The sequence below is a fragment of the Diabrotica virgifera genome, chromosome 3 (assembly GCF_917563875.1).
Source record: "Diabrotica virgifera virgifera chromosome 3, PGI_DIABVI_V3a".
Lineage (NCBI taxonomy): Eukaryota > Metazoa > Arthropoda > Insecta > Coleoptera > Chrysomelidae > Diabrotica > Diabrotica virgifera.
The window spans coordinates 213,054,041-213,075,992 of NC_065445.1; positions in this window are offsets into that span (position 1 = coordinate 213,054,041).

Here is a 21,952-nt window from a genome sequence, read left to right on the forward strand (position 1 = left end):
TTTTGGATAATTTTGCAATGAAAATAAGATAAACATTATTATTTTAATGTGGTACCATAGATAAAAAAAGAATGTGTGTGTACTTTGTACGCACGTAAGAAGTTATACTTCTACTACATATTATGTGATTTTTAAGACAATACCAAAAATTTAAAAAAATAAAAGAATAAAACGCACACAAACACATTGAAAAATGCCACAAAGAAAAAATGATTTCTGAACGATAATAATTGTTGGCAAAAATTTTAAATACGCATTTTCTGAAAAAAAAAATATATAACAAATATACTTACACTCATAAAATGCATAAAAAAATAAAAAAAAACTTGCATCGGGAATCGAACCCGTGAATTTCGGGACGCTTTGATTCGTAATCGAAGCCTAGACTCACTCGTCCAATTCCACATTATTTGTCATGTGGAAAAATAGGGTAACTGAACGTTTTACTGTTTGACAGTTGTTTTGAATATAATTAAATTATGTAGTTTAAATTTTGTGGAAGAAAATATTAAAATATAACAAAACAGTAAGAAAACAATATTAGATGAAGATTGGTAGAACCTTTGTTGGTAATCAAATTAAGTATGTAAATCAAAGCATTACATACCTACTAGATAAATAAATCTACGCCAAAAATCATAATTTAAAAATAAAAATCGGACCTAATTTGGGATTTCTATCTAAAATTCCCATTCTTGAGAAAATAAATGTACAGTAGAGCGTCGATTATCCGAACGTCGATCAACCGAACGACCGCTTATTCGAACTATCGACTCCCGCGTTTCGCACTCGAATACCGAGCAAGCGTTAGTAATTGACGCTTAAAATATCTTCAATTTTCTTCAATATTGTATCCAAAAATAATTATGTTGTTGCAAAGACTGCACTTTTTTGTGTAGTTGCTAGTTGTCATTATCAAGATATAAATAAATATGTAGGTATATAAATATGGCTTTTATTCACTTGTGGATAAATATGTATGACTATAAATATGTATCAATATATTGTAGTTCGATTATCTGAACAAATCGGTTTTCCGAACACCTATGTCCCCCAATTAGTTCGGATAATCGACGCTCTACTTTATTTCAACCTAATCCAAATGTATAATTACAATATAATTATAATAAAAACCACTTACCAAATTAGAATGAGTTTTCCTTGTCCAAAATAGTCCAAAAGTTCAAAAATATAGGTATATGAAAACTATTTAAAAAGGCAGTATAACTATTAACTAACTTTTGTTTGTTGTTTCTTTTCACACAATTTTTAAAACGCAACAACCATAAATAATCTAACTACAGCTGTGCCACAGCCGCCATATTGAATAATTTTTGACATGTCATTTGAACATCCAATCAGAACAAAGTTATAATGCGAATGCGCCGGGATCATAGGTTTTAACATATAAAAATTCACCCTCATATCGCCGGTAAAGAAGTATAACTTAAAAAAAAATAGTAAACTTGGTACAGTAGAACCCGATTGGTAGGTATAGGCCATTTTTATTCTCTATTTTGAATCCGTGTGTAGTCCAGGCTGTATCGTCGACCCCGTTGGGTAAATTATTCCGATTCTTATTTTTTGCACAAACTTACTCAAAAAAAAGTTCCTTATAACAAATCCGAAGGGTACCAAGAGCTACCGCGGCCGGAAAATTGTTTAAACAATTTTTTCATTAGTTTTCTGTTAACTTATAAAAGTTGGGTGACAAATTGTTTAGTTTATAATTTTAATCAACGCAGCATTAAAACATAGGTCCTGAAGAAGTTTTCTGGAAAATTTCAAGTCAAAATATGCAACAGAAAAAAAGTTACGCGACCTTATAGACGAGTGGTACTCCCCCCCCCCAAAAAACGCTCATTTCTCGAGATATCAACCACACTGTGGTGAATGGCTAATTTTGGTCTTACTTTATGTTTTTGATGGTGCTGAAAACGAAAATGAGTTTTATTTTGAATTTTAGATGGGGAAACATTGTCAAAATCGAAATTTTACCCTAAAAAGAAAAAAAAATGAAATCACGTTTTTCTTAAAATTAAAAGTTACACCACCTTTTTTCTATAAAACATTTTGTTCTTTGTACTCTAGATTTTAACATAAAATTAATTGAACAGCTAAATTTCAAATTTTGTCACTCAACTTTTGCGATTAAACTTTTCAATTCAAGAATCTGCACCTTTTACTTCAAACAATTTATAACTTTCTTTATAGCAAGACAGAAATATTGAAGCAGGTCCCATTGTCTTCAGAATGGTGAGAAATATATACTATAAAAATTTCAGAAAAAAATATTACAATGGAACTGAGTTGTAGCAAGTTAAACGCAAAAAACGTAATTTTTATTTTTAGGGTAAAGTTGCGATTTTGATAATGTTCCCCCACGTAAAATTCAAAACAACCCTAATTTTCGTTTTCAGCACCATCAAAAATATAAAGTACCTATTACCAAAATTAGTATCAGTATCTCCAGAAATAAGCTTTTTTTGGGGTGTGCCAGTGTGCCGCTCGTCTATAAAGTCACATGACATTTTTCCTATTGCATATTTTAAATTAAATTTTTTTGGAAAACTTCTTCATGAATTATATTTTATTTCTGTGTTAGTTAAAATTATAAACTAAAAAGTTTGTCACTCAACTTTTTTAAGTAAGCATGAAACTAACGAAATCTGACGAAAAAATGTTTAAAAATTAACAACTTCTCTTTTAATGTGTTTAATCATTTTGGACAAATCTCATTGTTATCTAAATGCTTCAAAGATAACACAGTAAAATTTTCAAAAGGAAATATTTACAACGACCAAACATACAGTGAGTTAAAATTGAAAAATCATCAAAATTGATTTATCGCATTTTGGCATAAAATTTGATTTTTGAACATGTTCCACTAATTCTAGAAAAAAATAAACTCCATATTCGGATTCGGAGACCTCGAAAACATAAGGAATGACGAAAATTTGTTATTCACTTTAAAGTTGATTTTTGTGGTCGGTATAACGTAATTTTAGGAGTTGCTGCCGGTCGCCAACCGCGCCCACTATTCAGTCAGTCGACTACGCCCGCTATTTTTTACTTTAGTCGGAACGCAAAATACTTTTTGTTTATAACACTACTGTTTAAACAATTTTTAACATTTTTCTTGCTAAAAACTTTGTTAAAAACTTTGACTTTTCTTATAAAATATATGTTAATTTCAGATCTTAGTGTTGTTAATTAACGTAACAGTGATTTTAAAAAAAAAGGGGCTATCTCAGACCCCAAGGGTCGTACGACCTAAAATTTTTTTTACAAGTTGTGTATTTTAACCAGCTTTCCGTATTTTTTATTGCCATTTAATTTGGTCTAATTTCTACGAAATGATTGTAATTGTTTATAAGCTTAAAAACTGCTATTTATTAACAAATAATTTTGTGTACGTATATGTATTTTTTTTTACTTTTTTTTTCATACGCTGTTAGTATACATCTTAACGAAGGAAATGAGCCCCGGATTATTGAGATACATTCAGCCATATTAACTGGACCAGCCTCAGAAATTAGCTCGTTTTTCAAAAAATTTTATAAACAAATTCAATTTTGCGAAAACTATTTAACAGATCTGGACCATTTTTTGCACACCATTCAAACACCATAATGCCCTCAATTTTAGTTATATTAAAACATATTCTAATAAACAATAAAATTGTTATTAACAATATTCAAAAACAGTGATTTTGTCTTCCGTTTTGCAATAACTTTTTTGTTTATTAACCGATTTTCATTTAGTGTATCTCATTCGATGTATCTTTTTTTCTAAAAAAGTTATCTGTGGACGTCAAATTTCTAAATAAACAAGTTTTTAAGTTATGAGCAAAAAACTAAGTTTGACGTTTTGATTGTTTATTTAAAAAATGTTCCACTAAAAAATTGATGAATCCCAAGATGGTAGTCTTTTTGTAATATCTCATACTACACATTTCAACTGTCAAACCTCGTCTTTTCCGTTATGTCTAGAAAAAACCTAACTTGATTGGCCTATTTTGGTTTGTGCATGGACAAAAAGCATGGGGGCAACAGCTACGTGCGGATTTATTTCCTTGTAGCTGCCTATGTGTGTTCTCCTTCTATACATTTTGATACGTTTTTATCATCACGGTCTCATTAAGATTATATATTTGATTATTTTATTTTATGTATATTGTTATATTTGTGTTGAATAAACATTATGATTATTATTATTGCAATTAAATAAACTGACCAAGACCGTGCTACTCATAGAAAAAAGTGAAGCAAGTGCAGCTGATATTATTTTGGACATAAAAAGATGTGGAAGAACAAAGTGGATTTCATGCAGGAAGATCGTGCACTGATAATATATTCGTTCTGCAGCAGGTAATAGAAAACGGAAGGCAAGGAATCTATCAGTGGCGAAGCGTCCATGTAACCACTGTTACCATTGGTAACAGTTACAAATCTTACAAATAAATATTTTATGACTACTACGAAATAATTCCATTTATATTTTTTACAAACAGAAATACTTGTTAATAGTACCTAATTCAGTAAATAGCCAACTAGACGCACGAAAATATTGGCGAGATATGTGAATCCATGGCACGTTAGCATAATATATTATTATGCTGTTACCAATACTGGCACTGATAAACGGTACGCAGGAGAAACCCTCGCTATCGATCGGGACTAGCTCTGAAAATTTTGAAGGAGCGACGGGTCTAGAGACGGCGCGTGGGCACGCTGTGCATATCAGTAGTGTCACCATTTTGAAGATTGGTAACGTTGGTTTAGTACCTATTACAGATTACAGTGTGCGTACATTTAAACATGGAAGAGTGTTGCTACGTATTGCGTAATTGATCAACTACTGGAAAAGTCATTCTACTTGTATATTTTTTTATATATTATTTTAAAGAAAAAAATGATATTATTGAAAATGGAAGAATTAAAATATCAACAATAGTTTTCAAAATCTGTTCTTTTTCCTACTTGTTCATTTTTTTATGTTAATTTTATGGTAGAATAATATATTTAGTTTGTTTATTATTTATTGTTATACCTGTTACATATACATAATTACATACATATAATTTGGGAATAGTGATTTGTTTAATTTTATTCCACAGGATTGAAAACAAAAACTTACATTTGGGCGGTTCAAAATATTTTTTTAAATAAGATTTTTTTACATCTGGTTTTGGTAACACTTTAGAAAAACTCACGCGTCGCCACTGGAATCTATCTACCCACCTATTGTTTGTAGATTTGAAAAAACTGTTTCAAACATTGACGAATGTAGGTCTTAGTAGAGAGTATGTGGATGCTATCTCAAATATATACAAGAATGCAAGAAGTGTTGTTAAAAAAGGAAACTTTATATATCTGAATCATCTCCAATAACAAAGGACTTTAACAATGATGTTGTCTGTCTCAGACTTTATTTAAAATATATATTCAATCATCGCTAGAGCAGTGGAGGAAACAAGTATCTGGAATGAGAATAGACATATGCGGTAGTAAATGTCTAACAACTTTGTATTTCGCAGATGATCAGGTAGTTGCATCGATTGATGAGGAAGACATGTACTACATGTTTAGAAAACTAAATAAAGAATATGAAAAATGGGGCCTCAATATGAATATTTCAAAGACAGAGTATCTTAAAATTGGGGATGATGAAGAGGATCCAGATTTAGAAATTAGAACCACAAAAAGATGTAAAGAATATATTTAAATATCTCGGATCTATAATATCTAAAGAAGGCACTACCAAAAGAGACATCGAAAACAGAACGCAGCAGGGCAAAAAAGCGGTAAACATTCTAAGCTCTCTACTATGGTCTAAATATATAAGACAAAAAAACGAAATTGACAATCTATCGTACCTTGGTAGGTACTTGGCCTATTATGACTTGTGGGGCAGAAGTTTGGCAGATCACGAAAAAAGATAGAAAAAGGATTGAAGTAGTAGAAATGGATTATCTAAGGAGAGTGTCTGGTATTTTCAAAAAAGATCACATCAGGAATGAAGATATTAGAAGGAGGACAAATACTGTATATTCCAGTGTTGATAGAATTGAAATAAGACAACTAGTGTGGTATGGTCACGTGAAGCGGATGAATGAAAATAGATGGCAAAAGAAAGCTTTAAATTACATACCAGAACAAATAAGAAGAAGAGGAAGGCCTTCAGTTGCCTGGGAAGAAAATGTAGGGCACATCATGAGAGATAGAGCCATCAAAGAAGACGAATTAATGGATAGAAAAATATGGCGGTCGAAGTGCGTGAAGCGGCAGAGGCTGTAGGAACCTCGGTTATCGATAGATAGACATAAAAAGATTGAAATTCTAATCTTCAAGAACGAATGGATAGCCGTTTTGTAACACAAGGAGCGAAATGGTTATTATTGAGGAAACTTGGTAGTAACTCGGATATTGATAAACATATAACAGAAGTAACTGATTTTTACCGATGAATGATTTCGTTACATTGAATTGTGGGAAGACAGTTTCGTAGCACCGAGATTTTCGTATGGATTTGACTAAATCATGTATTGAAATGGGACCAGATCGAACGATCTGCTAAAACTATGAACACAATACACGGTCCGAAAAATCGACAAAAGATTAATAATGATAATCTTTTACGCTTGCCTCGCTTTTGCAAGTGACGAGGAATCACTTGCTAAAGCTTTTATAGCATGAAAGGATGTAAAATAAAATTCGATGACGATGCAAATTGAGTATGTTGGGGAACATCCCTAAACTAATTTTTAAAAATTTTGGAGTTTTTAATACCCCCCCCCTTCCGTCGTAAAGCGTCGTTTACATTGACCCCCCCTTATACCGACGTCGCAATTGCAACTCATGACCCCCCTTTTTAGTGATTTTTTTTTAAATTCCATGTTATTTCTGGATTTTTTAAAGTTTATTTACGAATGTATCCAAATCAGTATTACTACTATGTAGCTCATTAATATCCGCGTACTTTTTCTCTCAATTCACTATACAACTAATTAGCTTTATTGGAACACTTTTATCGGAGTTCCTATGCTTTCTTAACTGCATCATATAAATCTTGATACTTATTTTGTTTTGATTTCAATGCCATTTCTTTGATTAAGTATAAATACAATGCACTAACTAAATAGAATAGAATATTTTATTTCTATTCGTTCTTGTAGAATTGTTTCACACAGAGTATTCAGTAAATAAATGAACAGTTTAATATTTATTGCTTCCAGACGTTGTTCTGTATAGAAGCGTTTGTTTAAAGACATATACAAAACAATGTTCTATTTTTTGTTATTCTGTACAAAACTGCAAGAAATATTATTTATTTATCTATCTATTTATTTATATACGGTCACCCCCATTACAAAAAAAAAATAATATGCCAACATACAGTATAAAATCAATCTCTATTAGTATAATTATTAAGGCTGTGAATGATAAAAACGAAATGAAAATTATGCGATAAAAGGAATGTACCAATTCTTTTTAATTCTAAAATAGGGTATATTTTTTATATTCGTGAACATCAAACGACGTCGGATTTGCACTCATGGCCCCCTCCCCCTGTCGTATACCATCGTAGTAAGCAAAGTCCCCCCTCCCCCTTTTCAACGACGTAGTTTATGGATTTTCCCTTGACAAATGGATTCAACTATTTAAAAATAAAAATGTTCACGAACAACAACATATCGATGCAATCAACCTGGTAAAAATGGTTAAATATATTTTGAGCCTACCAGACACGTCCGTTCATCTGGAGCAGGACTTCTTGATGAACCTATTTGGTCGAACGACAGAGGCCGCATGTTGGAGTCTACCGTACAAGTATTATTGAACAGTAAATAGACCACTCATCAGCGGTAAAAAACTGTAAGGGCCGGTTGTTCGAACGCTAATCAACAATGATCACTATCAAATATTTAATTACTGTCACCAAAGCTGTCAATGTTAACTTTTATTGGGTTGCTGAAAACATAATTGATTAAAATTATGAGATTAGTTAATCAATTAACATAACAATTATTAACATAATTGATTAAGTAATTTCATATTATGTTTTCAGCAACCCAAACAAAGTTGACATTGACAGTTGGTGACAGTAATTAAATATTTGATAATGATCATTGTTGATTAGCGTTCGAACAACCGGCCCTTAATCCGTGGAATTTTGAGAATCAACACCGATTTTAATGAAAATTTGGGTTTAAGCTCTGTTGACACTCTTCTTCAAAATCTACCCTATGCCGAACTGCGCTTTTGTCCTGGTGGTGAAAACAACCCCCTCTAGGGGATGAAAATATTTTATTCAAATAACTATGGAAATCAGTAGAGTGGCCAATTCTGAGTAAATTTTGTTCCATATTTTTTTTTTTGCAAAATTGACACTTTCCAATGTATTTGCGATTGAAGCTATACATTTTTCATTGAAAAAACTCACGTTTTATAACCGTTTTTCATGAATAATTTAAAAAAGTTTAATTTTATAGAAAAAATCATTAAAAACAAAATCGTGGCTAATAAAAAAACAAAGAAATTCGCGTCGGAAACACCTAAGTAAACCCAATAACGACTGAGTTATTGGGTCTTTAAAGGATGGTTATTTTCGAAGAACCTGGAAATGGAGAACCTTAAATCTCAAATAACTCGAATGTGGTGCAATTTTTTGGAAAACTTAGGAGATATCTTTTAAAGTTCATCAAAGAGTCTTTCAAATAAGCTCCGGCAAAAGTTTTTGCATAAGAACTGACTGACTTATGACAAAAATAAAGTCGCTCTCTGCTTTTTTCTTTTTGAAATGTAAAAATTAAACCCTTGTAGCTTCCCACTTGAAATTAACTTTATTTAGGCAAAATTTGATACGATTCATGTGATTCGACTGGTTTAAAATGCTTAGTTTAGAAAAAATAGTTGATTAAATCGAAAATGACATTATTACAATTAAAAAAGTGCATTTTTCTTAAATAAATCTAAAAGTATTCATGATACAAACACAAAAAAATCAAAATTTTCAGTAAAAGAAATTCTACAATTAATATTTAAAACAATTTTCATATTATGAATACTTTTAGATTTATTTAAGAAAAATACACTTTTTTAATTTTAAAAATGGTGTTTTTGATTTAATTGACTATTTTTTCTAAAAGAAGCATTCCAAACCGGTCAAATCACATGGATTGAATCAATTATACCTAAATAAAGTTAATTTCAAGTGAGACGCTATTCATTTCTATTAGGATTGTAACGACGAGGGTTTAAGTTTTACATTTCAAAAAGAAAAAAGCAGAGAGACTTTATTTTCGTCATAAGTTAGTCAGTTCTTATGCAAAAAACTTTTATCGGAGCTTATTTTAAAGGTTTTTTAATGAACTTTAAAAGATATCTGTTAAATTTTTCCACAAAATTGCACCACATTCGAGTTATTTGAGATTAAAGGTTCTCCATTTCGATGTTCTTCGAAAATGACCATCATTTAAAGAACAATAACTCAGTCATTATTGGGTTTACATAGGTTTTTCAGACGTGAATCCCTTCGTTTTTTTTATTAACTACAATTTTGTTCTTAATGATTTTTTCTATAAAATTGCTTATAATCCAAGGATGGTACTAAAGGTGAGACATTTGACCTAGGCTGTCTGTCCGTCCGACCGCGAATATAACTCAATATTATTGTTTGTTTGTTACGAATAATTATAAATATTTTTTATTTATATTAAGCCGTACTTCTTCTGCTTAAATTTCCTTTTAATATTGGAGGTTGGATATCATAATGGCTATGGTCACTTTGTTGGCTGCTACTCTGAATAGTTGTAATGAACTACAGTTAAACCATTTTTTAAGGTTGCTCAGCCAGGAGATGCGTCTTCTTCCTATGCTTCTTCTTCCTTGGATTCTTCCTTGCATAAGCCGTACTATTTCGCTGAATTACTTTCTTCTTCTTGGCTTTTTCCCATTATGAGTTTGCCGTTTTCGTCTTCCATAGTCTCCTATTCTCCCAGTCGCCATCTCTGAGGTCTCTATCTATCATAGCATTTCCTATGTGAGTTTTACATCTCACAGCAGGTCTTCTTCTCCGTCTTCCTCCCCGCGGGTCCCAGCCCAGTATTCTTTTCGGCCACCTGTGCTCCGTCATTCTTTGTACATGCCCGTACCATTTCAGGGCTCTACTTTTACTACCACAACTTTTTAGTAATTGAGCATTGTACTTCTATTCTGTTTTATATTTCCTCTGTTCTTATTCTATCCTACCTGGTAATTTGTAGACACCTTCTCATAAACTCCAATTCAACTGTTCGTATTTGATTTCGTATTATTGTTGTCACTGTTGTTCGTATTATGGAAGTTGGACAAATGCCAGAGGAATGGAGAAGCAGTATACTAGTACCTGTCTACAAAAACAAGAGAGATATACAGCAGTGTACAAACTACAGGGCTGTAAAACTGCTTAACCAGATCATGAAAATATGGGAGAGAGTAATTGATAGACGGATACGTGAAGAGACCGATATATCCGAGAATCAATTTGGCTTTATGCAGGACAGATCAACAACAGACGCAATTTTCATTATAAGGCAGTTGATGGAAAAAGACAGGAGTAAAGAAACAAACGCTCATATGATATTCATTGATCTTGAGAAAGCATATGATAGAGTTCCTCGAGAGATTATATGGTGGGCACTCAATAAGAAAGGAGTCCCTGGTGCATATGTAAAGATTGTGAGGGATATGTATGAGGGAGTAACGACTAGTGTTAGGACAGGTGTGGGAGAGACTGATAAATTTCATGTGAAAGTAGGTTTGCACCAAGGCTCGGTGCTTAGTCCGTATTTATTCTCATTAGTTTTGGACCAGATAACAGCGAAACTACAGGGTAACATTCCATGGTGCTTAATGTATGCTGATCATGTGTCAGTAGGAAACAGTGAAAGAGAATTAGAACGAAAACTGGAACAGTGGACACGAGCTCTGGAGGAAAAAGGTTTAAAACTAGAAAGGTAGGACAAAGACAGAGTATTTGGAATGTTCATTTAATGATGGAGTTACTACAAATAAAATGGTATTTTTGGATGGTGAACTGATTGTAAAAAGCAATAGTTTTAAGTACCTGGGATCGGTATTACAGAGTAATGGAGAAATAGATGGAGATGCATGCAGTAGAATTAGGGCTGGATGGATGAAATGGAAGGAAGCGAGTGGTGTGTTGTGTGACAGAAAAGTTCCAATGAAGGTGAAAGGAAAATTCTATAAAACAGCCATATACCGGCTATGATGTACGGAACTGAATGTTGGGCAGTGAAAAAGAAAGAGGAACAACGAATGCATGTGGCGGAGATGAGAATGCGTAGATGGATGAGTAGAGTGATAAGAAATGATAAAATTAGAAATGAGTATATTAGGGGTGTTCTAGGTGTGGCACCAATTGATGCCAAAATGAGAGAGCATAGGTTGAGATGGTTTGGTCATGTTCAACGTCGAGACGTTAATCATCCAATACGAAGAGTAGTTGAAGTGCAGATTCCTGGAAGGAGTAGGAGAGGAAGACCAAAGAAGACGCATGGGGAGACGATTAGGTAGGAGATGTTGGTAAAGGGGATTAATATTGATATGACCCAGGATAGAATTGTGTGGAGAAATGCAATTAGGGAAGCCGACCCCGCATAGGGATAAGGCAAAGAGAATGATGACGATTATTGTTGTCACTGGCCATTCTTCCGCTCTTGTAGGGTAATATTCAGCACTATGCCCTGAAAAATCCTTCTTTGTTTTATTTAGTTAGAGTGTTCTTCCATAGGTATCACTCCATGGAGTGCTTTCGTGGCTTGTTTTCCTCGTTCTATTTTTATTTCTATATCTTTCATACAAGTGCCATCTCGGTTTATCATTTAGCCTAAATACTTAAAAGTTTTACAACTATTAATAGTGTCTTCTAAACTAACGTTATCAGCAACCAATCTGTAATTAATTACTTTCGACTAAATTAAATTGGTTTAGACTAGGCTAAACTAGTTTATCCTGATATAAAAACATACACTTCAGGATAAACTAGTTTGGCCTGAAGTGTGTTTATTTAGGATAAACTAGTTATAGATAAACTAGTTAGATAAACTATTTATGAAGTGCGTTAGGATAAACTGGTTTGGCCTAGGCCATACTAGTTTATCCTAACGCACTTAGGACAAACTAGTTTGTCCTGAAATCGGGTTTGGCCGGTAACATATATAAGAAAAAGGTCTTCTCGGATTTTGTTTCCAGGTTCCATTTTATCGCATTTATTACTCATTTATTTAAAAAATCAGATATTATTCAGGATGTTATTTGTAAAATAAGAGCGTTGGAGTGTATCCTTGTTACATAATACACCCTATATAAAAAAGTGCACTAAAAAACTAAAAAACGAATCGACATTATTTATTACATTTGATTCATATACAGTATAGGTAATAGGTATATATTTGTAATAGTAATAATCCTTTTAGTGCAGTCACTGATGGTGGATATGAGCTATTACCTCCGATTTCGTTGAACCTCCATCGATTTGCATAAAATTGGTTAGTGGTTAGAGGATATCTCAAGGAACAAAGGTGACATGGTGCCAACTTGCGCTTTTACCCTGGGGGTGGATGCCACCTCTTCTCGGAGGTGAAAATTATTTTATTAAAAATACCCCCATAATTCGATAGAGGACAAATTTCAAGCAAAATTTGTTATATAAAGTTATTAAAATAAAACAAAACTTTTTGAGTTATTAAAGATCAAAAATTTTAATTTTTCTTGAGAAAAATGCATGTTTTTAACCAATTTATCATTAATAACTCAAAAAATTTTTACAAAAAAGTTATAATTATCAAAATTGAAGCTAATAAAAAATGAAATAAACCCCTTACCACAAAAACCTTTTAATGTTAACTAAAAGTGAGTTATAGGTAATTGAATGTATATTTTTTTCGGCGAGTAAAAAACTCTTAAGTATTCAAGCTAAAATAACGGGAAACTGATGCATTTTATAACATAAACTTATTAAACATATAAAGTATTTAAAAATATCTATTAAATGAGCCCCCGAACATGTTGATAGGGTTAAAATTTATGCTCCAAAATTTTTTCAAAATTTTTCTTTTAAAAATGTTTCCAAAAAATTTTATTGTTTTCTTTTTATTACTCCGTTTGTGTTTACGATATCAGGTTCACCTAAAAACTGTTTGAAAGTTAATTCCAAGTGCTATTTAAGCACGTTGAACCATGCGTTGAACCTAATCTTTTAAACCCCTTATTTTTTTAAAAATAAAATGTTAAATGACCCCGGTTACATGGTTCCCATAGCAAAATTTAAGGTTTAAACATTTCTATCATGGTTATTTTTTACCATATAGAAACAGTAAAACAGGTAAAATATTTGGCACAAAAAAAAAACTAAAATTGGGTTATATATAATTTTTTACGTATATTAAGTATTTTTGGAGTTATTATCAGAAGAATATGAGAATTACAATAATTTTAAAGATTATGATTTTTTTAAATTACATCTTTTTTAAATATGTATTCTAAATCAGTTAAAATTATAGAAAACATTACTTTTGCTAATATAAAGAAGTTTTTGTAAGGATTACTATAAATTTTAATTTTTGTGGAAATGGCGTATGTTTTATTTTTCACTTTTTCCTAAAAAAAATCGAAACGGTTTTTATATTTTCATTATAACTTGCTTAATTTTGACGCTATTACATACTTTGTTCTGAAGCTCATTTGATAGGTATTCCGAAGTACTTTGGCAAATGATTAGCAGGAATATTTTATACATTGCATCGTTTTCCCGTTATTTAAGCTTGAATACTTAGATTTGAGTACTCGTCGAAAAAAATACACATCCAATTGCCAATAACTCACTTTGAACTAACATTAGTTTAGTTCTTTATGTAAGAAAGGTATTCAATTTTTTATTATCTTCAATTTCAGTAATAATAACTATTTTGTAAAAGTTTATAGTTTTTGATTTATACGTGAAAAACCGATTTAAAACATACATTTTTTACCAAAAAAAAATAAAATTTTTGGTCTTTAATAACTCAAAAAGTGTTGATTTATTTTAATAACTTTATATAACAAATTTTGCTTATAATTTGTCCCTCTATCGACTCATGGTATTATTTAAAAAAAATAATAATCTTCACCCCCGAGAAGGGGTGGCATCCACCCCCAGGGTAAAAGCGCAAGTTTACATCATCTCACCTTTGTTCCTTGAGTTTGAGGTATCCTCTAATTACTCACCAATTTTCATGAAAATCGATGGAGATTCAACGAAATCGGAGGTGAAAACCTTCAGTGACTGCACTATTTTACAATTCGGAAGAAGTAAAAATATATCAATACCTATCGTCTTGGACAATGCGTAACATTATATAAGAAGAAGTAACCCGAAACGACTTCCTTACCCTTAACGATTTCTTTGTCCCAACGTCAACGCCAACGTCCAATTCACCCACGTAACATTTTTATTACCCGCCTAAAATGCGACAAAATACTATCGAATTGTCGCTTCCTGTCGGCGAAGCAGTTACCATTTGAAAAATGACATTTTAGTCCTCTATCGCAAATATTCCGGATGTGGTAACAACGCTTTTGTACCTTTAGGCCCTTTGTACCTTTCGATATTATAACAGTTTTGTGGTTTTTGTAAATTACGAGCAGTGGATCGTTACAAGATGGACCGACTGTTGATGTCTTCTTTATGGTGGAATGATAAATTGTGGGGTTTTGTCGAATGTGCTAAAGAAATAAAGAAAAGCGGGTTTTTTCGGAAAATAGAGATTCCCACGTATGTAATTATAAATGGAACGTAAATTTTGAATCTAAACAAGCAACCAATACAAAACTTATTGGAGCGCGTAGTAAAATTAAAAGCTATTCATTTGTGTATTAGGTACGGCCACGGCATCTACTCATGCTTTTACCTGATTTTTTTAACCAATAATAATTTACACAGTCCAAGCGGATCTAGAAATTTATAATGGTTATAATGGGGGGGGGGCAGACTTACCTCAAATACAGTGATGCCACAGCTGCCAATATTTCGGTAGCTCTACCAAATACCTGTCAAATATACCTAATTCTCCTTTTTTTCTAACGAAAAATCAAAATTCTTAATTTTCAAATTAATCTGCCGATTTTTTTTTCTACCGAAAAATCAAAATTATTAAAAAAATTTTATAATGGATAGATTTGGCAACAGAGTTTAGTCAATTTTCAAGAATTCTTGAATTGCTTTTACTAGCTTGTGACTAAATATTATTTTTTCCAGATTTAGCCATACGATTCACGCTTACTTTACTCTAAGGATAAAATACACTATATAATCCCAGATACCTACGGTATCAAAAGATTTGATAGACAATTCACGACTATTAATCTCACTGGTCGTTCTTTACCATAAAGATTAACCTTTCTACCATCAATGGGTAGGAACGCATGGATTATCTAGTAAAATACAAATTTTTATATATTTATTGTATCGCAAAGTTAAAACGTGACTTTTTTTCTTTGAATTGAGAAAAATATTTCCATTGTTTATGGTTCCACAGGTACCTAAACAAATGTGCCTGCAGATTATTTTTCAGAGAAGGGTGTTTTATTAGATGTTATGGCTTCTTTCAATTCTTTGGAAGGGGTTGTCGTTAACAGAAAAAAATAATAAATAATAAAAAAATACTTATAGACTAAATACAATAGGGGGGTCCATGGACCCGTTGACCCCACCTCTGTATCCGCGCCTGTACACAGTGACTGTCGATAGAGAACTTCCAGACACTGTGAGTTTCTTCTATTTTTTCTTACTCTTCGTCTTCGTCTTCTCTAGATGTTACTACAAGCATTCTTTTTATTTCTGCTTTTCCAGTAGGTACTGCAATATCCTACTATGATCAGAATGAACTATATTCATTTGGCTACTTTACGATATTCTAAATTTCATTACAGGTTCTAAGCATAACTTCATTTCCTGCCAATCTCATTTCCTTGCGTGTCTCTAGTGTTATTTTCATCTCTCCTTCTGCTTTTCTGAATTTTGGCTTTTTTATCGCCACCTATATTTCTTATTTCTATATTTGTGGTTCTTTTTCATAACTTCTTTTCTCTGTATTATCGTCTGGGTAGTTGTTCAAATCAGCTAATAAATTGTACTATCAAAATCGTCTGAGAAGCTCTAAAAGTGTTGCAAAAGAAACTTGGTCCATAATAAACGATCTTCGAAACAAAACTCTTTCCCTTCCAGACCCAGAAAATCTAAATGAATACTTTGTTAATGTGAGTAAAAATATGACATCAACTATTGTGTTACAACAAGTGTTTTATCTCCCTAATTCAAGAAAGGTCTAGAATTCATTCTTTATAAGACCGGTTGATAAATCTGAACTGATCCAATCAATCAATAGTATCAAAAGCAAATCTTCCTGTAGTACCGATGGAGTATCCATAAAAAATTTGTCAAATCTCCCAGACAATGTGTTGCGAGTCCTCATCTCTCTAATTAATGATTCTTTTGAGAAAGGTCAATTTCCAGAGTGCCTAAAGACGGCCATCATTATTCCTCTTCATAAGGGTGGTGAATAACAACATTTTATCACAAAATCAGTTCGGCTTTTTAAATAACAAATGTACCACCGATGCCACGTTTTCTGAACTACATGAGGTTTATCAAGCATTAAACAATAATCTGCACACTGCCACTGTTTTTTGTGATTGTGCCAAAGCTGTTGATTGTGTAAATCATGACAATTTGATAAAAAAAACTAGATTTCTATGGAATTCGAGGTATTTCTTTGAACTGGTTTCAATCTTACTTGGATAATAGGAAACAACTGGATAGAGCAAATGAAACAGACTCTAGTCTAAAAAAAAGTTGTATGTGGAGTACCACAAGGTTCAGTATTGGGTCCTCTACTTTTCCTTATCTTTATTAATGACATCACTAGTTTAAAAATCGATGGAAAAGTTTTTTATTCCTGATGATACCAGTATCACTTGGAGCAACTCAAATATTGCAACTCTTCATGCTGCTATAAGGGAGCGTTCAAGTATTACGTAACGCAATTTTTGAAGATTTTTGACCCCCCTCCCCCCCAGGTAACGCACCGTAACGTTTTTATGTACCCCCCTCCCCCTACCTAAACGTTACGTAACACCCAAGTCACCATTTGAACCTAAATGGAAAACTAGGTTGCGAAAAGTACTGGAATTATTATTTTAATCGCATTTGAGGTAATAATAAAAACTTACAATCATCATCCAGCCTCAAAAGTCCACTGCTGAACATAGGCCTCCTCCCCTCTCCTGCGCCGCTCTCATCCAGTTTTTATTTAGCTTTCTTACGTCGTCTGTCCATCTTGTAGGCGGTCAACCGGCGCTTCTCTTGTCTTCTCTTGGCCTCCATTCCAATAACCTTTTTGTCCATCGCCCATGTGTCATTCTCGCTATGTGTCCTGCCCATCTCCACTTCAAGTTAGCTATCCTTTTGATGACGTCAGTCACCTTTGTTCTTCTCATTGACCGCTCCATTCTTCTCTGCGTTACTCTTAGTTTGGTAGCCGAGGCTTTAAGTAAGGTAAGTGTTTCTGATCCGTACGTCAAGACTGGGAGGACGCACTGATCAAATACCTTTCTCTTTAGGCATATGAGCAACTCACTCTTAAAAGTTTCTCTCAGTTTTCCAAATGCTCCCCACCCAAGAACGATTCTTCTTTTTAGTTCATGTGTCTGGTTCTCCCTGCCAATCGTAATTTCATGTCCCATGACATGAAATATGTCCAAAACTTAGAATAATAATCTTTTATTACTAATTTTACATTTACATTTACATTTTCCCTGCTTGGCCCCATCCTTACATACATTTTTGGCTTCATCCTTTATTGTTCTTCTCATGCATTCTTCTATTTGATCTTCTTTAATAAAAACTTAAAATAAAATAACATATTTATTATTTCAATATTTTATTTTGCTTAGTAAAAGTTTTTGTATAACAAATAATATACGATGTTGCCAGTAGTTTCGGAAAAATAGTGAAAAAAATGTGTAAAACTTTTTGTTCTTCAACGCTCTATATCGTGAAAACGCATGCCGTTACAAAAATTTTATACTAAGCAAACCCCAATTATTTTCAGTTTTTCACCTATCTTAGAGATCGTGTTACCTTTTTCTGAAACACTCTGTATATGTAAGAAGGCACTTATGGAATAAAATTATTTCTGTCCATGTTTTAATCAATTTTAAAAAACGCTGAGACCCGTAGATTTTAATATATAAAAATGTGTGCTTTTTAAACATAAATTTAAATGTACAGGGTGATTTATGCAAGACTACCGTAGTCCATAAGCTTTATTTTTTAACACCCTGTATATTTTTATATGTTTAAAAGCTGCTTAACAATCTGAATTTATGGTCTTTATGAATAATACAGGGTGATCATTTAAAATTATAATGTATGGAAACCACTTATGGAATAAAATTGTTTTTGTCATGTGTCATTATTTTAGAAAATTATAAAAACGCTAGGATACGTCAACTTTTAAATTCAACTATGGACTATTTAAACATAAATTTGAATATACAGGTTGATTCACTCAAGTCTAGCATAGTCCATTATCTTTAATTTTAATTAAACACCCTGTATATTTTTGTTTTTAGAAGCTGCTTAACAACCTCATCTCAAAAATGTGTATTATGTAGGGTCTATTATGAATAATGCAAGGTGAAATTTTGAAATTCACTTGAAATTTTTGAAATTTTGAAATCACACTTTAAATAAGGGTACTATTTTTTTTAAATATCTATCAATTTTCTAAACTAAGCATCAATATAGTGGGTTTTGTATTTAATGCTTTTTATTTAAAGACATTTTTAAATAATTTGAAAATTTGCGTATTTAAAACATTAATGAATACCTACTGCAGAAAACGATTTCAGAAAACATACAAGATTTATGAACATGTAGTTCCAGTGTTGCCAATCGCATTTCTCTAGATTATCCGATGATCGCTCGAAAAATATCCGATTTGTCACGAAAAGGTACGCTAGGTCAAAAATTATTCTGTTATTAAAATCAATGTTGCCAATGTTATTCTTTTAGTCTCCTTAACAACCATCAAATAACAAAATCCGTTGTTCTTACGCCAATCAGTTGATTGTAATCAATTACCATTATAATAATTAACATAAATATTTGATTAATTAATTATTAATTATCAATTAACGTAACAATTATTAACATAATTGATTAATTAATCAATTAATCTCATAATTGTAATCAATTATGTTTTCAGCAACCCAATCAAAGTTGACATTGACAGTAATTAAATATTTGATAATGATCAGTTGATTCCATTTCTGATTAGCGTTCGAACAACCGGCCCTTTAATCCACTGGATTCTCTGTTTCACAGTTTAAAAATTTTCGTTTATAGATGAAGATGAAAATCTCGTATCCTAGCTGATTATTACCTAATTCATGTATGTAAATACTATTTACTTACTATTATTATATTATTCGTATTTTGTATTATCGTAAGTGGTAAATTCTAAATAAATAAATAAATCTAAATATTTCATTATTTGGATCGTGATATTTATTATAATTATTTAAGTAAAAAAAAACACTTTTAAATATTATTTTATTAAAACGTAATAACTACCTAAAACTAGGTATGTACTAGAAAAATAAATAATCAATAAATCAAAACAAAAAAAAACTACAGCTACATTAATAGCATAGACGCAAAATTTCTGATCAATGCTTTTAAAATGCATTATTTTTTCGAGTCTTGAAAAAGCTAATAAGTATTACTTAAAAACTTAAACGCAGAATGAAATATTATATTATGACCGAGGGCCGAAAGTCCCTGAAGACTTTTATAATTTTTATTATAATAAGTTACAGGGGTGAAAGGAAAAGAGAATATTGAGTGTGATTTTTAATTTCAAATATCTCATTCAAAAGAAACATTTTGTTTATTCTAAGGGACTTTCTGCCCTCGGTAATAATGTAATCCTTCATTCTGCGTTAAAATTTTTCAAAAATATTTATTAGTTTTCTCAGGATTTGAAAAAAATGAATACGTTTAAAGATTATTGGTCCGAAATTTTGCGCCTACGCTCTTTTAACAACTAAAGATTTTCTACAACTAAAACAATAGAAATGTATTTGACAGTCTTGTAGTAATTAAGATATCAAGGTTATGATCCATAATACCCGTGGTGCGTTCAACGTTTAATGCCCGACTAAATAATTTTTATAGGCAAAAAATTTGAAGAATTTTTGAGTTAATTAGTAGATATCTAGATATTACTAGTTTCAAATAAGTAGATTTTTCTACAACCACTATTCCAAATGCATTTTTCTGCACAATTTTATGTTAACAAACTTAATATTTTCTCACAGAATAACTAACAGTAGTGTGCAGAAATGTGACGTTTCTGTGCCGGAAAGTTCTTTTCTGCATAGTACCATTACATTTCTCAAAAATATCATAAATATAATTAGGTATAACATGTTTTGATGAAATGGTTTTGTTTAAGATAATATTAGATTTGACAGAACTTTACAAAAAAATAACCGATTTAACTACATCTCATGTCCGAGAAATCTGGAAAATTCGCTATTTTAACACATTATTTTTGAACTTTAAATTTGGTATTCTACAAATGACTACCTTATTCTGAGTAACGTTATATAGGTATTCTGTGGTTAAAGTGTAGAAAAATATATAACCTGTAAGACAGGTGATATTAGTCTTAATTATCGAATAGAAATTAAAATATTTATTATTTATTAAATTATTAACTGTTTTATTTTACAATTTTATTCTTAATAAACATTTTATAATTGTAAATTAGCCAATATAGCCAATAAGTATGGTAGAAATCCGTGACCAACTCTCCTAGAATTTTTATTCAAAATTGTTCCAATGTTACAATATAAATATATAACTACAATTAAGACAGTGCACTATATTTTTTTCATTATTTGATTTGGTCTAAAACAAATTCAATATTATATTTCAATATCCACATGTTGGTAAAAGTTTTTACCCACCTTAACATTTTTTACTAACCATTTATCCATTATAAAAAAGTATTTTCACAAACCAAAACTTATTTCAACAGACGTTTACTTAAGCACTGCACTGCACTACATAAAATGAAAATAAAACTAAATCGTGCGTGAATTAGCTTTCATAAGTTTAAAGACTAAAAACTAAAAACTCATAAATAACATTGGACGGCAGACGGTTTTTGAAATTTAAATTGGATTAGTATGCCTTAAGTGGACGCACTTGTGCATTTAAATTCTAAACAAAAGAATTGGCATATGTCCCCTTTGTCAAAAGATGAAAAGTATCGGATGTCACTAACATTCATCCAGAATAAAAATTTGGGTGGAACCAAACAACATTAATGTGTTGTTGGTGTTGGGAATATATGGATGAGAAAGTTTTAGTCGATGGTAGATACACTGAAAAATATCCGCAAATATCCGATTTATTTAAAGATACGAAGAAGATACGACAACTCTCAAAAAGGTACGCAAATCGGATAATTATCCGCCGATTGGCAACACTGTGTAGTTCCCTTCTGCAACCTCTTAAATAACATCTGTATCTTTTAATCTTTTGTTGTGGAGACAGGTCCATCTAATTATTGGAAACAAATGTTATCTGTGTTACAAATTTTAAGATTTTTTCACTTGAAAACGTACTATTATGTATTGTCCTCTTGTCGGAACATGAACGGAGCGTGAGAGTGCAACATAAAACAATTCAGGGGTCTATGTAAAACATAAATGAAATTCCGTAGTTTTTTTTCATTTAAGTTAAAAAAGAATCCACAAGGAAAAAGTTTTCCTGTAGTTGGCTGTATACCATGTAATACAAAAAATAGTAAATCCTTTATAAAAGGTATATATTT